General features: G+C 47.0%; 1 protein-coding gene across 6 annotated transcripts in view; it reads left to right on the top strand.

Annotated features, from left to right (window-relative positions):
- The window catches only part of ARHGAP24 (Rho GTPase activating protein 24), a 348,183-nt gene that overhangs the window by 297,587 nt on the left and 36,626 nt on the right, over nt 1-13,970 (top strand). The gene's annotated exons all lie outside the window — the stretch shown is intronic.

Genomic DNA, 13,970 nt, shown 5'->3' with positions numbered 1-13,970 from the left:
ATGCATCAGTTCTGAGAACAACAGGAGGTCTTTTTGCCAGGATCCGGGAAACACTCGGTCATCAATATATGGAGTTGTGGGAGGTGGGGGGAGATGTACATAGGAACCTGCCTCAGGTCAGGGGGGGGGGCTTTGATGAATGCTTCACTGCTAACCTTATACTTCTCTCATTCAGTTTATTGCCTTTGGGAACCTTTGAAGAGGTGAAGATAAATCAATGGCTGCGAGCCAGTTTCCTATGGCCGCTCGGCATGTGGCGAGGCATTTGGGAGGGGGGTTGGGCACATTGCATCACACATGTCAATCATTTGTCAAAAGGACAAATTGTGCTTTTACATGCCACTGAAAACTGGCCTTCTGGGGCTTGGGCACATTGTGCAGGGTTGCAGTTGTGGGTTTTGTGACGAACTATTTCAGACAGACCTCTTTGTCACAAGTGTGGCCTTTGAAAAACCTGAAGGTATCTTTGCCTTCCAAAGTTGTTTCCATTTTTGATTCAGGGAAAATTCAGTGGCTACCTCTGAAGGGTATGTGAAATTGCCATCAGAAATTTTAGCCTCGTCAAGAATTACTTTTGTTTCCCGTTGTTCATGTCCAACGTCATCTTAGGTGAAGTTTGCTTGTGGAATTGAAGTAAAAAAGGTTCAGAGCACCTGCTTATCAGATTTCTAAGGATAGTTTTTGGTTGATGTTGCATGAATGCATGGACCATATTCTTGGGAGATTTGCAGCCTACTGCAAATCTCAAGTAGGCCCCTTGACATTGTCCATTGAGAAACGTTGGAGAACAACCAGTGAGCCTTAGGTTTGTTGGGCACAGTTGTAATAAATAACTCCTTGAAGTAGGGCATAATGCCAAGGTGATTTTCCAGACTCTCCTGTGAAAAATGGCTTTTGATCTGCCATATCTGAACAATTATGAGTCAGTACTTAACCTACCATCTCTCAGCAAGGTAGTATTTGGCCTACAACTCCCATGATCCCTAGCTAACAGGACCAGTGGTCAGGGATGATGGGAATTGTAGTCCAAAACATCTGGAGGGCCAAAGTTTGGGGATGCCTGCTCTAGATCAACCATCTATCTAGATCATTCAAGATTCAGAACAGAAAATTGCAGAAAGCAGAGAACAGGAGTAAATGGACAGTTCTCTGACTGTAAAGCTGTAGAAAGTGGAGGACCCCCAAGGATGAGTACTGGGACCTGTGCTTTTTAACTTGTTCATAAACAATCTAGAATTGGGGTGAGCCATGAGGCAGCCATGTTTGCTGATAATACAGGATTGTTCAAGGTCACTAAAACAAAAAGAGATTGCAAAAAGGTCCAAAAGGGACCTCTCCAAACTGAGTGAATGGGCGGGAAAATGGCAAATGCAATTCAGTGTAAGCAAGTGTAAAGTGATGATGCCAGGGCAAAAATAAAATAAAATCTTAATTTCACATTTACGCGCATGGGGTCTGAACTGGCAGTGACTGACTACGAAGGAGGCCTTGGGGTCATAGTGGACAGCCTGATGAAGATGTTGACCAGGTGTGAAGCAGCTGTGAAAAGGGCAAATTGCATGTTAGGGATCATTAGGAAAAGGAACTTTATTGTAAAACAGTCAATCTCATAACACTAGAATACAAATCTATGGTGTGACCACATTTGGAATACTATGTACTGTTTTGGTTGCCTTGCTTCAAAAAAGTTTATTGTAGAGTTTGAAAAGGTTCAGAAAAGGGGGACCAAAATGATCAAGGGGGTGGAGCCAGTCTCCCGTGAAGAAAAGTTGCGGCGTTCAGAGGTTGTTTGGTTTAGAAGAGAGACTGTGTGATAGAAGTTTTACCATTGTGCATGGCACGGAGAAAGTGGAAGCTAGAGAAACGTTGTTCTCTCTATCTCATAAAGCTAGAACTTGTGGGCATCCAATGAAGTTGAGTGTTGGAGTCTTCAGGGCAGATAAAATAAAGTACTTCTGCAAGCAGCCCATAGTTAAACTACTGAACTCTCTTCCACAGGAGGCATTGACGGCCACCAACCTGGATGGCTCTGAAAGAGGATTAGACAAATTCATGGAGGACAAGGATATCAATGGCTCCTAGACATGATGGCTATAGTCTACATCTGCTGTCGGAGGCAGTAGGCCTCTGAATACCATTTGCTATGAATCATAGGTGGGAGAGTGTTGTCGTGCTGATGTCCTGCTTGCAAACATTCCACAGGCGTCTGGTTGGCCACTGTGAGAACAAGATGCTGGAACAGATGGACCACTGGCCTCATTCTCCAGACTCTTCTTAGGTTCTTATGTTAAGTGGTCACGTCTGGCATATATTTGCATCTTGCTTTTCCACCCAGGAGCTCAAGGATGTGTTTATTTTCCCCACCTTCCCCTTTTAACAGCCCTGTGAGGTAGGCTAAGTAAAGGTAAAGGGGCCCCTGACCATCAGGTCCAGTCGTGTCCGACTCTGGGGTTGCAGTGCTCATCTCGCTCTATAGGCCGAGGGAGCCGGCGTTTGTCCGCAGACAGCTTCCGGGTCATGTGGCCAGCATGACAAAGCTGCTTCTGGCGAACCAGAGCAGCGCACGGAAACGCCATTCACCTTCCCGCCGGAGCGGTCCCTATTTATCTACTTGCACTTTGATGTGCTTTCGAACTGCTAGGTGGGCAGGAGCTGGGACCGAGCAACGGGAGCTCACCCCGTTGCAGGGATTCGAACCGCCGACCTTCTGATCAGCAAGCCCTAGACTCTGTGGTTTATCCCACAGCGCCACCTGGGTCCCTGCGAGGTAGGCTAGGTTACGATAATATATGTACATAAGCAGCAGAGCCTGTTAATAGGTGCAGCGGACCCAATCCGTATACCGTGCACCAGGCCCAAGAAATCCTGTTAGCATCCCTTGCCATCCCTACGGGGTGGAGAAGGGCAATTCTGACAGTTTCCATTTCTCTCCATTTCTCCTTTTTCCAGGCTTCATTGCAATTCTGTTCTCCACATTTCTATATCACTTTGTGATTCCCCCCCCCCTTTTAAAAAGAAGTCCTCATGAAAATTCAGTGGCGATTAATGTGAATTTCTCCTCCTAATATACACATGTTGCGATGCAATTCTGCCTGATGCACACATTTTTGCTGTGCAGCTCCCCTGAAAGTTCTGCATTTTTGTATTTTGTTTTCACTAAAATCTTTTTATTGACACTTTACCCCAGTATTTGCACTTCTTGGCTGGAGAACTACTTTGCAAAATTCAGAAAGCTGCAAACTTCGAAGGGTGACTGCGTTTTGCTTCTTGTACTGTTTGGGGATGTGCAAATTGGCTGAGTTTGTCCTTAAATTCAAGCCAAATCCAAATTCTCCCCCATCTCAAGTATGAAATCACCAGAGGGCAGCCTGCATGTTTCAACTTGTGGGGAGATACGAAACGAATAAGATGGGAATCTTCTCCGTATGAAAGCGTTTCAAATAGCATTCTAGAAGTTTTGTATACAGATGAAATCTTAAAACCACAGCTGAACAAGAAGTGGTATTTACTTGTACCCGGGTTTGAGAGCTTTTCACTTATTGCTGTCCATCCTCACACCCTCTATTCAGACCTATCTCCCATTTCTGCTGCCTGAACTTCTTACACCCTCCTTTGCACTGTGCTAGTCCCAGGAGAGGTGGGAATGGTTCTTAGGTAAGCACCACCTCTTCACAGCAAATATGTGGAGTGGTTGCTAGGCATCCACAGCACCATGTAGTTTTCGATTCTTTCCCAGCATGTGCCATAGGTGCCAATAGCTCCAGCCAGCTGAGGGGAAATTATGGCAATGCCAGTGGACTCTCTTGCCAGCAGTAGGACAGAGTTACCTGGCCAGGGCACCAGACCCATTCATAATATATCTATTGGAGGAACAGTATGTGCTCTTGCCTTGCATCTGATGTGTTCTTGGCTTCTGTTACGTTCCAGCCATAACTATTCATGGAATGTTCAGACCTTGGTGAGAATATAAACTGTTTCATTTGCAGACAGTCAATTCTGTGCTCACCCCCGCTTTTTAATTTAACCATCCCAGGCGTCGGGGGGGGGGGGAATATGAGACTGTCAGCTGTTTTCACCCCTACATAGTTCAACACTGTGACCTTCTGTTCTGAAAGCAATAGGAGTAAATGAGGGCACCTTCCCTTGGAGCTCTTGTCTGTGGCTCTATAAGAGGAAGGTCAGGAGAGTGCAAGCAATACACCTTCAGACCCCTTCAAGCCACAATCACCCGTGAGATTGCCTGCACTGGCCGATCACTCACCCATTACCTGGCCTGGAGTTATGCAAGAAGGGGAAAAGATCCCTCCTTTTTTCAGATGTCCACTTCCCCTTTTTTTGTGTGTGTATGTGCTGAAATGACCCATTCACAAGTGTTCCATGAGCTTCAAGGAGGTTGTGTTTCTTTCGTCAGCAAAGAAATGTCAAACAGCATGGACTAAAGCAGGCATCCCCAAACTGTGGCCCTCCAGATGTTTTGGCCTACAACTCCCATGATCCCTAGCTAACAGGACCAATGGTCGGGGAAGATGGGAATTGTAGTCCAAAACATCTGGAGGGCCGATGTTTGGGGATGCCTGGACTAAAGCAAACGGCTGCGTTGGAGCATTGGGCAGAGATGATAGTACAGGACGCCGTGATGAAAAGCAAAGCAAACACTCCATTCTGATCATTATAGTCTCATCTTTCCTGGGATTAGGAACTGATAAGCAAGGGACTTTAAGAAATGGAACTGGTAATTTTTTTTATTTGTTAGTTTTTGTCTCTGGTAGGATTGCCATAAAATATTATTTAAAGCACAGTTGAGCCAAAGATTGTTGGAAGAGTTTCTTTGGAGAATTTTTTTTTTTTTTGAGAATTTTCTCTGCTCTCAAAAAGATGCTAACAATGATTGGGGGGGTTGGGGGGGTTGTGTAGGCTCCCGTTCCCCACCACCACCACAACCCCCAGAATAACACTGTGCTCAGGGCATTGTGGGGTTTACAAAATGGCACCCAAGCCCCAGAAATGGAAATTGCACTGTTGGTTCTTGCAGCAGCAGTAATACAAACCAAAAGCATCAGAATAAAAGCAAAGAAGTCGTGCCGTTGCTTGTGTGAGTCGTCCCCCAAGAAACTGTTTTTGAAACTTGCCCCCTGCAAAAAAAAAAAAAAGAATGGAATGCAGTGGAATGCAAATAGGAATACAATGCATTGCTACCGTGTTTTCCCGAAAATAAGACACTGCCTTATATTTATTTTTCCTCAAGAAGACACACAGTGGCTTATTTTCAGGAGATGTCTTATTTTTATTACGCGTCCAGCCTCGCCTCTTCCTTGGCGCCCTCCAGAACTGCGCCTTATTTTTGGGGTATGGCTTATATTGCACAAATGCTTAGAAATCCTGCTACGGCTTATTTTATGGGTATGTCTTATTTTCAGGGAAACTGGGTACATTGGGTTAGACCAGTGGCTAATGCAAGGGGAAACTGGCCCTCCAAGTGTTCTTGGACGTCAGCTTCCATCAAGCTTCAGCCAGCATGACCAACAGTCAGGGGTAGCGGGTGTTGTTGTCCAACAACATCTGGGTGGCCATAGGTACAGCACCCTTGATTTATACCAGACCAATTCAGGAGGAACCAATGGTTTTCCTGGAATACTTGGGACCTGCATTTTCTTCCTCCAATCTGCTGCCTTGACCATAAGCAATAAGAAAGTGACAGGAGGGCATGTGGAGGACCACAGGCTCACTGGTGTACCTAAACATTGTCTTCCAACAATGGTTTCCCATACTCAGGTACTTAGAGGCATGAAAATATAGGTGCAAAATTCCCATTGAAATTTCGGTGTCAGGTAGATTTCGGCACCCTGCATGGCACTCACAGTTGCTGGGCCAAGCTGGCACTCCAGCATGAAAATATGGCCTTGATGAATATTTTGCTATCCTCGGTGCCGCCGTCAAGTCTTTTTGAAAACCCATTAATGCTAGTGACCATAGCAACATTGCTGCCAAAATTAGTTCTGCAGATCAATTGTGCATTGTGTGACCATGTGCTTCCTTTTGTTTGTCACCTCTGCATTTAAGTGATTGTGATATCTTACTGTAACCGTACTATTTCTTAGTCATTTATGCTGGGGGGAAAACCTTTATTAAGTAGTCATACCTCGGTTTAAGTACGCCTCGGTTTGAGTATTTTCAGTTTAAGTACTCTGGACTTGTCTGGAACGGATTAATCCACTTTCCATTACTTTCAATGGGAAAGTTCGCTTCAGGTTAAGTACGGACTTCCGGAACCAATTACACTCATAGCTCGGGTTAAGTATGCTTCAGGTTGAGTACTCTGCAGACCTGACTGGAACAGATTAACCCACTTTCCATTACTTTCAAAGGGAAAGTTTGCTTCAGGTTAAGTACTCCACGGACCGTCTGGAACGGATTAATCCATTTTCCATTACTTTCAATGGGAATGTTCTCTTCAGGTTAAGTATGCTTCCGGTTAATAATAATAATAATAATTTATTATTTATACCCCGCCCATCTGGCTGGGTTTCCCCAGCCACTCTGGGCGGCTTCCAACAGAAAAATAAAACACAGTAATCTATTAAACATTAAAAGCCTCCCTAAACAGGGCTGCCTTCAGATGTCTTCTAAAAGTCTGGTAGCTGTTTTTTTCTTTGACATCTGATGGGAGGGCGTTCCACAGGGCGGGCACCACTACCGAGAAGGCCCTCTGCCTAGTTCCCTGCAACTTGGCTTCTCGCAATGAGGAAACCGCCAGAAGGCCCTCGGTGCTGGACCTCAGTGTCCGGGCAGAATGATGGAGGTGGAGACGCTCCTTCAGGTATACTGGACCAAGGCCATTTAGGGCTTTAAAGGTCAGCACCAACACTTTGAATTGTGCTCGGAAACGTACTGGGAGCCAATGTAGATCTTTCAAGACCGGTGTTATGTGGTCTCGGCAGCCGCTCCCAGTCACCAGTCTAGCTGCCGCATTCTGGATTAGTTGTAGTTTTCAGGTCACCTTCAAAGGTATCCCCACGTAGAGCGCATTGCAGTAGTCCAAGCGAGAGATAACTAGAGCATGTACCACTCTGGTGAGACAGTCCGCAGGTAGGGTCTCAGCCTGCATACCAGGTGGAGCTGATAGACAGCTGCCCTGGACACAGAATTTACCTGCGCCTCCATGGACAGCTGTGAGTCCAAAATGACTCCCAAGGTGCGCACCTGGTCCTTCAGGGGCACAGTTACCCCATTCAGGACCAGGGAGTCCTCCACACCTGCCCGCCTCCTGTCCCCCACAAACAGTACTTCTGTCTTGTCAGGATTCAATCTCAATCTGTTAGCCGCCATCCATCCTCCAACCGCCTCCAAGCACTCACACAGGACCTTCACCGCCTTCACTGGTTCCGATTTGAAAGAGAGGTAGAGCTGGGTATCAAGTGCATACTGATGGACACCCAGCCCAAACCCCCTGATGATCTCTCCCAGCGGCTGCATGTAGATGTTAAAAAGCATGGGGGAGAGGACAGAACCCTGAGGCACCCCACAAGTGAGAGCCCAGGGGTCTGAACACTCATCCCCCCCCACCACTTTCTGAACACGGCCCAGGAGGAAGGAGCGGAACCACTGTATAACAGTGCCCCCAGGTTAAGTACAGACTTCCGGAACCAATTTTGTTTATAAATCAAGGTACCACTGTACAGCTAACCATTCTCATCTGTCATTCCATCTCCACTTTTATCTGGATTGAGATAGCCTGTCCACTGTCATCCATGCACTGATAACCTCAAGTCTGGATTAATGCAATTTGCTCCGTGTGGGGCTGCCCTTAGGGCCTGGTCCAGAATCTCCAGCTAGTGCAGAATGGAGCGGCTGCAATACTGATTGGGGGCAGATGACCATCACCATAGGACACCTCTGCCAAAAACATCTGCACTGGCTGTCCAAATGCTCTTGGTCTGAGTTCAAAGTTCTTGTGTTGATATAGAAGGCCCTAAACATGGGCCCAGGGCACCTGCGCCCCTATACCCCAGCTTGATTCATCTGGAGGAGTGCTGTTCCTTGCCCCCATGTTAGAGGACCAACTAGGCTGTCATGAGCTGGAGTCAGGTGTAGGTCAGCAATGAAACAAAAAAGCACCCAATGTCAGTGAAGTTAACTCTTTATTCAAAGAAACAAACCAGCTCATTCCTAGTGGTCACAGCAACCCTTTGCAGTAGGTCTCGCCCCGATGAAACAGTTGCAAGGACTGAAGTTCCCACTCTCTAAGGCAGTTCCTTCCCCAGCAGTCTAAGACTGTTATATTATCCCTCTTTGTTCCGACCTTCATTTATCTGCATTTTCTGGGAGACCAAGGTGGAGAGGAGCTGGTCACAGCAGGTGGTGGAGACACCCTGGCTTCTTCACCAGTCTGACTCATCTCTGCCTCTTAGCCCCCCCCCCTCTCCAGCCTCCTTTCTGCCTCTGATTCTGGACTGCCCTCTGTCATAGACTCCTCCTGCTCATTAAACCCTGTTTCCTCTTCAGCTTCCGACAACTCCTCCCTCCTCCCAGTCTGTTCCCTCTTCTCCCTCTGACCGCTCATCATTTTCCCACCACCAATCCCCTGGCTCTGAGCCATCTTCCCCCCCAGGGGGGGGTCCCCAGCTGGTGCCTCCCACCATCCCTCTGCTTCCAGCAATTCCATGACATAGACTCAATTAGAAGTACGGCATTTAGTGTGGATGGTTCCATTCTATGGGACACCCTTCCAGCAGAGATTCAACAGGCAATCCTCTTTTTTGACCCCCCCCCCCCCCCCAGGTGACTTTTGAAGAAGGCATCTCTGAAAATAAAATGCTGAATTGAGGAACGTCCAGGAACACTGGCATTTTTTTTATACTGGTCCATCTCGTTCAGTATTGTCTACATTGACTGGCAGTAGCTGTCCAGGTTTTCAGGCTGAAAGTCTTTCCCAGCCATACCTAGAGATGCCAAGGATTAAACCTGGGATTTTCAGCCTGGAAAGCAGAAGCTCTGCCATGGAGCTACAGACCTTCCCTATCTGAGCCAAAGCAAAGCTGGAAGCAAAATAATGTTCTCCCGGAGCCTGGGAAGTCTAATTCAATATAGCTAATCCATAGTGCTAATACCACAATTAACTTCCTCTCATGTTGCTGGCTGCTGCATCTTCTCTGTTGCAAAATATACTGCTTGTAGCATCTGTTAAGGGCTCATTTCCTACCCCCATGCAGTAACACTGATGGTCTTCCTTGTGTGAGTGGTGTGTGTGTGTGTGTGTGTGTGTGTGTGTGTGTGTGGTTTGTTGTTGTTTTGCTATGCTGCCCCCAAGCAGATGGTGTCAAGGAAGGAGTCTGTACTGTGCAAGAAATAATGCTGACACCTGATATTTCTTCCTTTTCCCCTTGCTTCTATTGGTTTTGCAAAAGAGAAGTTAAGAAGTGGTGCCGTTAAGGGGGGAGGAAGTCGTATATCTTCAGAAAAAAGCCCAGGGAGGAGGAGACAATAAAAACTCACGTACAGTGGTACCTCTACCTACAAATAACTCTACTTACGAATGTTTCTACTTACGAATTGAGCTCCGTCCACCATCTTGAATGCAGTTTAGATAGGATTTTTTCTACTTACGAATTTTCAGATAGGGTTGCTTCGACTTACAATTTTTTTCTCCCAATGCATTCCTATGGGATTCGACTTACAATTTTTTTCTACTTAGAAATGTGCGTTCGGAACGCATTAAATTCGTAAGTAGAGGTACCGCTGTACCGGTAGATGTTTTGCTCTGTTGACTCACAGAGCATGTAATGCTCCTGCAGCCTTCTTACCTGAACAATTCCAAAACCCTTTCATAAGCAGATAGTCATAGAACCATACAATTGTAGAGGATCATCTAGTCGAACCCCCTGCAATGCAGGAATATGCAGCTGTCAGATACAGGGATTGACCCTGCAACCCTGGCGTTATCAGCACCAACTGAGCTATCCATTCAACCTATGTTATAATACTTTATTATGAGAACATAAGAAGGCCAATGTTCTGTCCAGTCTGGCAGTCTGTTTCACGGTGTCCAGCCAGATCTCTGCAGGGAACACGTGGGACCTGAGCACAAAATCCCTCTTCCCCCCTGTGGTGTCCAGAAGTATTACTGCCTCCAACCATGGAAGGAGAGCATAGCCATCTTGGCCAGTAGCCATTGGCAGCCCTCTGCTCCATGAATTTGTCTAATCTTCTTTTAAAGCCATGTAAGTTGTTGGCCATTGTTGCCTCCCGAGAGAGTGAGTTCCATAGTTCAACTGTTTGCTGCATGAAGAAGGTCCCCAGAAGGGACGCGGGTGGCGCTGTGAGTTAAACCACAGAGCCTAGGGCTTGCCGATCAGAAGGTCGGCGGTTCGAATCCCCATGACGGGGTGAGCTCCTGTTGTTTGGTCCCAGCTCCTGCCAACCTAGCAGTTGGAAAGCACGTCAAAGTGCAAGTAGATAAATAGGTACCACTCCGGCGGGAAGGTAAACAGCGTTTCCGTGCGCTGCTCTGGTTCACCAGAAGCGGCTTAGTCATGCTGGCCACATGAACCGGAAGCTGTACGTTGGCTCCCTCGGCCAGTAAAGCGAGATGAGTGCCGCAACCCCAGACTGGACCTTTACCTTTAAGTTGTTGGCCATTACTGCCTCCTGAGAGAGTGAGTTCCATAGTTCAACTGTTTGCTGCATCATAGCTGCCAAGTTATCCCTTATTTTAAGGGATTTTCCCTTATGCTGAATAGGCTTCCTCGCGAGAAAAGGGAAAACTTGGCAGCTATGTGCTGCATGGAGAAGCACTTTGTTTTATCTGTCCTGAATCTTCCAACATTCAACTTCATTGGAGGTCCCCAAGTTCTAGTCCCCAAGTTCTAACAGGGTATTTACCAACCACGAACAGCTGGTGTGGAGCTGCTGTCCCAACAATGGTTTCTCTCCAGTTTATCTGCCTGAAGTAGGGTGAAGGTGAGGTCATGTACCAACAGAGCCCTTCTGGTATTTCTGCTGGTACATCCTTGCCACTTTGATCTCGCTGCCACCCTGCAGCCCCCATCCAGGTATGGTGAGAGGGCCGCTCCACAGTTACGGCCCACCACACCAGCCACGACTGGGACTTTATATAGCAGCTATCCCATTATTTCTCCATGGCAACTGCATGGGATAAAGCAGCCTGAGAGTTTGAGACTGATCTTGTACGAATGAGACTCTTAATCTCAGGGTTGTGGGTTCAAACCCCACGATGGACAAAAGATTCCTGCAATGCAGGGGGTTGGACTAGATGACCCTCGTGGTTCCCTTCCAACTCTACGATTCTATGAACCAGTGTGCTTTGTGGCCGAGCTTCACTTGGACTCAGTGTTGTAACCAGAGCTTTTCTTCTAGAAAAAATGGTGCCGGCACTCGCCATCAAGTTGTTACAGTAAGTGCCACACTTTTAACCAGTGGTTTTCTTTTAGGGGGGAAGGGGGGTGCCGGTACTGCATATCCTTGAGTCCCCCCCCCAAGAAAGAAAAGGACAACTGCACCACACTTGCTCTCTCACTTTTGTTAAGAAGCAGCTCCCATCTAGAGGATTGTTGCATGAATCCAGTGTGCTGTTTGAGTGCATTCCATTGCATGCATTTTCAGCAGGAAATTCCCCCATGGCTGCTTCCTCTCTCCTGTACACAGGGCATATGAAGTTGCACAGCATGGCAGATTTAGAAATTTCATTCTGCGGGAAGCCGAACTGAGCTATGCAGGAACCCATTCATCCTTTGCAATGGATGAATTTTGTGCTCGTCCTTAGTGATGAGAGTCATTTGAAATCATCATTGTGGCAGTCTGTTATTGGGCGGTGGGAGGGGGAATTCTTTGCTTTATAACCCACAATCTTTCATCTTGCTTATGTAAGCAAAGGATCCAATCTCCTGAGTTTGCAGCTGTCTTAGTGACAAGGAATTGTATTTCCCCTTGCAACATCACAGAATTTTGTAGAGCTAAGCCAAAGTGAGGGGAGGGGCGAGTGTATTGCATTAACATGCTTGCCCCCCCCCCATCTCAGAAAAGCAACTTGTCTTTATTGAAATAGAGCTCAGTTACCTATTTGAGCTTTTTTAGTAAGCATACGGCCTGTGAATTTGACTAGACAATAGACTTTACCTGTTGTAATGGTACACAGAGATACTTGTAGAATAAGTAGTTTGTTATAGAAAGGACATAACTTGGGTAGAAAGGGCTTCCAGTTCTAACCTAACTAAGTAGTCTAGAGAAGACAAAGGCAGCCATGCTAGCTCCTTTGTTCTCAGAGGACAGATCCAAGGTGACCTCTCATCTTGAGGTTGAAAAGAAAAGTGTGAGGAGGAAGTTGTGAGCAGGATGCAACCGAAGACATTTTAAGACCAAGAGGGATAGTCTGGGAATCTGGAGGTCCCCCACTCTGTTTGTCTTAACCCTATGCCAACCACTCTTCTGGAAGCTGAGTTGCACTCTTTGTGTGTCGAGGCTTACCAGAAATTACCTTAAAATAACTCACAACTGACACGAGAATTATGGTTTGGTTTTTGGCAATTAATTTAGGCCACAACTTTATTTAATTACACAATTTTAATCCGAGTGTTGGCTTAGGCTTTTGGTTAACCACTCGTCCTTCCCTAAGAAGGACTATCATCATCTGTCCACTTAGGACAGGACTCAATTCATCTGTCCCCTTTGGACAGGACTCACAACATCTGCCCACTTGGGGCAGGACTCACTTCAGCTGTCCCCATGGGACAGGACTCACCACTGTCCGCTTGGACAGTACCAGCTCCGACTTCCTGAAGGGAAGTCAAGTGAACATCCCTGGGAGAAGAGGTAGCTGAGGCCGGGCATTCTCTCCTCTCTTTTTCCAAGAATGTTCCCCAAGGCTCATACTCTTATAATTGGGCCCTCCATCCCCGACAATGGCGGGAGTGTAAGGACAAGAGCGTAAGCCCCGAGATTCCTTTAACGGAATACTTCTATGTGGAGCAAAAGGTGGGGGGGGTAGGCATCTGAATGCCACACCCCTCTTCCAACCAATTAACCAACCAAAAGCCTAACCGCCAACCTAACAAGTTGTGACAGTTTGCTAAGCAGTAGGCGAAAACCAAGAGGCAAAGCCAATCAGCCAATTGGAAAAATTCCTACTGGCCCCTGAATACAGGCGGCCCCAAAGGCATAGCAATGTCAGGCTAACCTGCAAAAGAAAGCGGCGGGTGGGAGGGGATTCAAACGCCAAGGCAAAAGTGAATTTTAAAATGGAGGGGAGCAGCTTAAAAGGGAGGCCCCTCCACAAATGATGGACCCAGGATTTGCATGACCGCACCCCTATTACTCAGCATGACCTGTGGCCTAGGCTGCAGCCCCAAACCCTATATTAAATTTCCTATCAGCCCAACCACAATCCGCTTCATATTAGATGATATAAAGCGCTTTTTAGCCATCTTGGGAGGCTGTGCTCAAAAGGGCACAGATGTGTTCGCAGCGGGCAAAAGGGAATGCGTCCCCATCACATTGGCAACCAGTGCTAATTCCATAGTTTTCCGCACTGCACTGTGATTATCAAATGGCCGCCATACACAATGTGGCAAAGGGAGAGATGATGCACATCAGAATGTACACCTGGGATTTATTGCCAGCGGTGGAAGCAGAAACTAAGCCTGGGATTTATCACGACAAATTATAAATACTGTTACACACCACCCCAATCTCCGAGCGATGCAAGGTTCCCAGAGTTCCAGGAGCTTACCCAGGGTTTGGTTTCCTCGGAATGAGGGGCAGCAGAGACCCTTGTGTCTTTAGTATATCTGGTTTATTTGCACATATATACAACCTGAGCCTGCGACGGAGGAGCTCACAGCATGAACACCCCAAGAAGGTCTTGCCTCTCCCATAGCCACAACATTGGATTCAATGAGAAATCAGGCGTGGCTCTGTCTCTCAGCATCCCAGCCTGCTTCTTGCTCACATTCCCCAGC

Source organism: Zootoca vivipara, chromosome Z1, assembly GCF_965207765.1.
Source record: "Zootoca vivipara chromosome Z1, rZooViv2.hap1.1, whole genome shotgun sequence".
Taxonomy (NCBI): Eukaryota; Metazoa; Chordata; class Lepidosauria; order Squamata; family Lacertidae; genus Zootoca; species Zootoca vivipara.
Note: the sequence above shows the minus strand (reverse complement) of the source record. Positions and strands in the feature narration are given on the sequence as shown.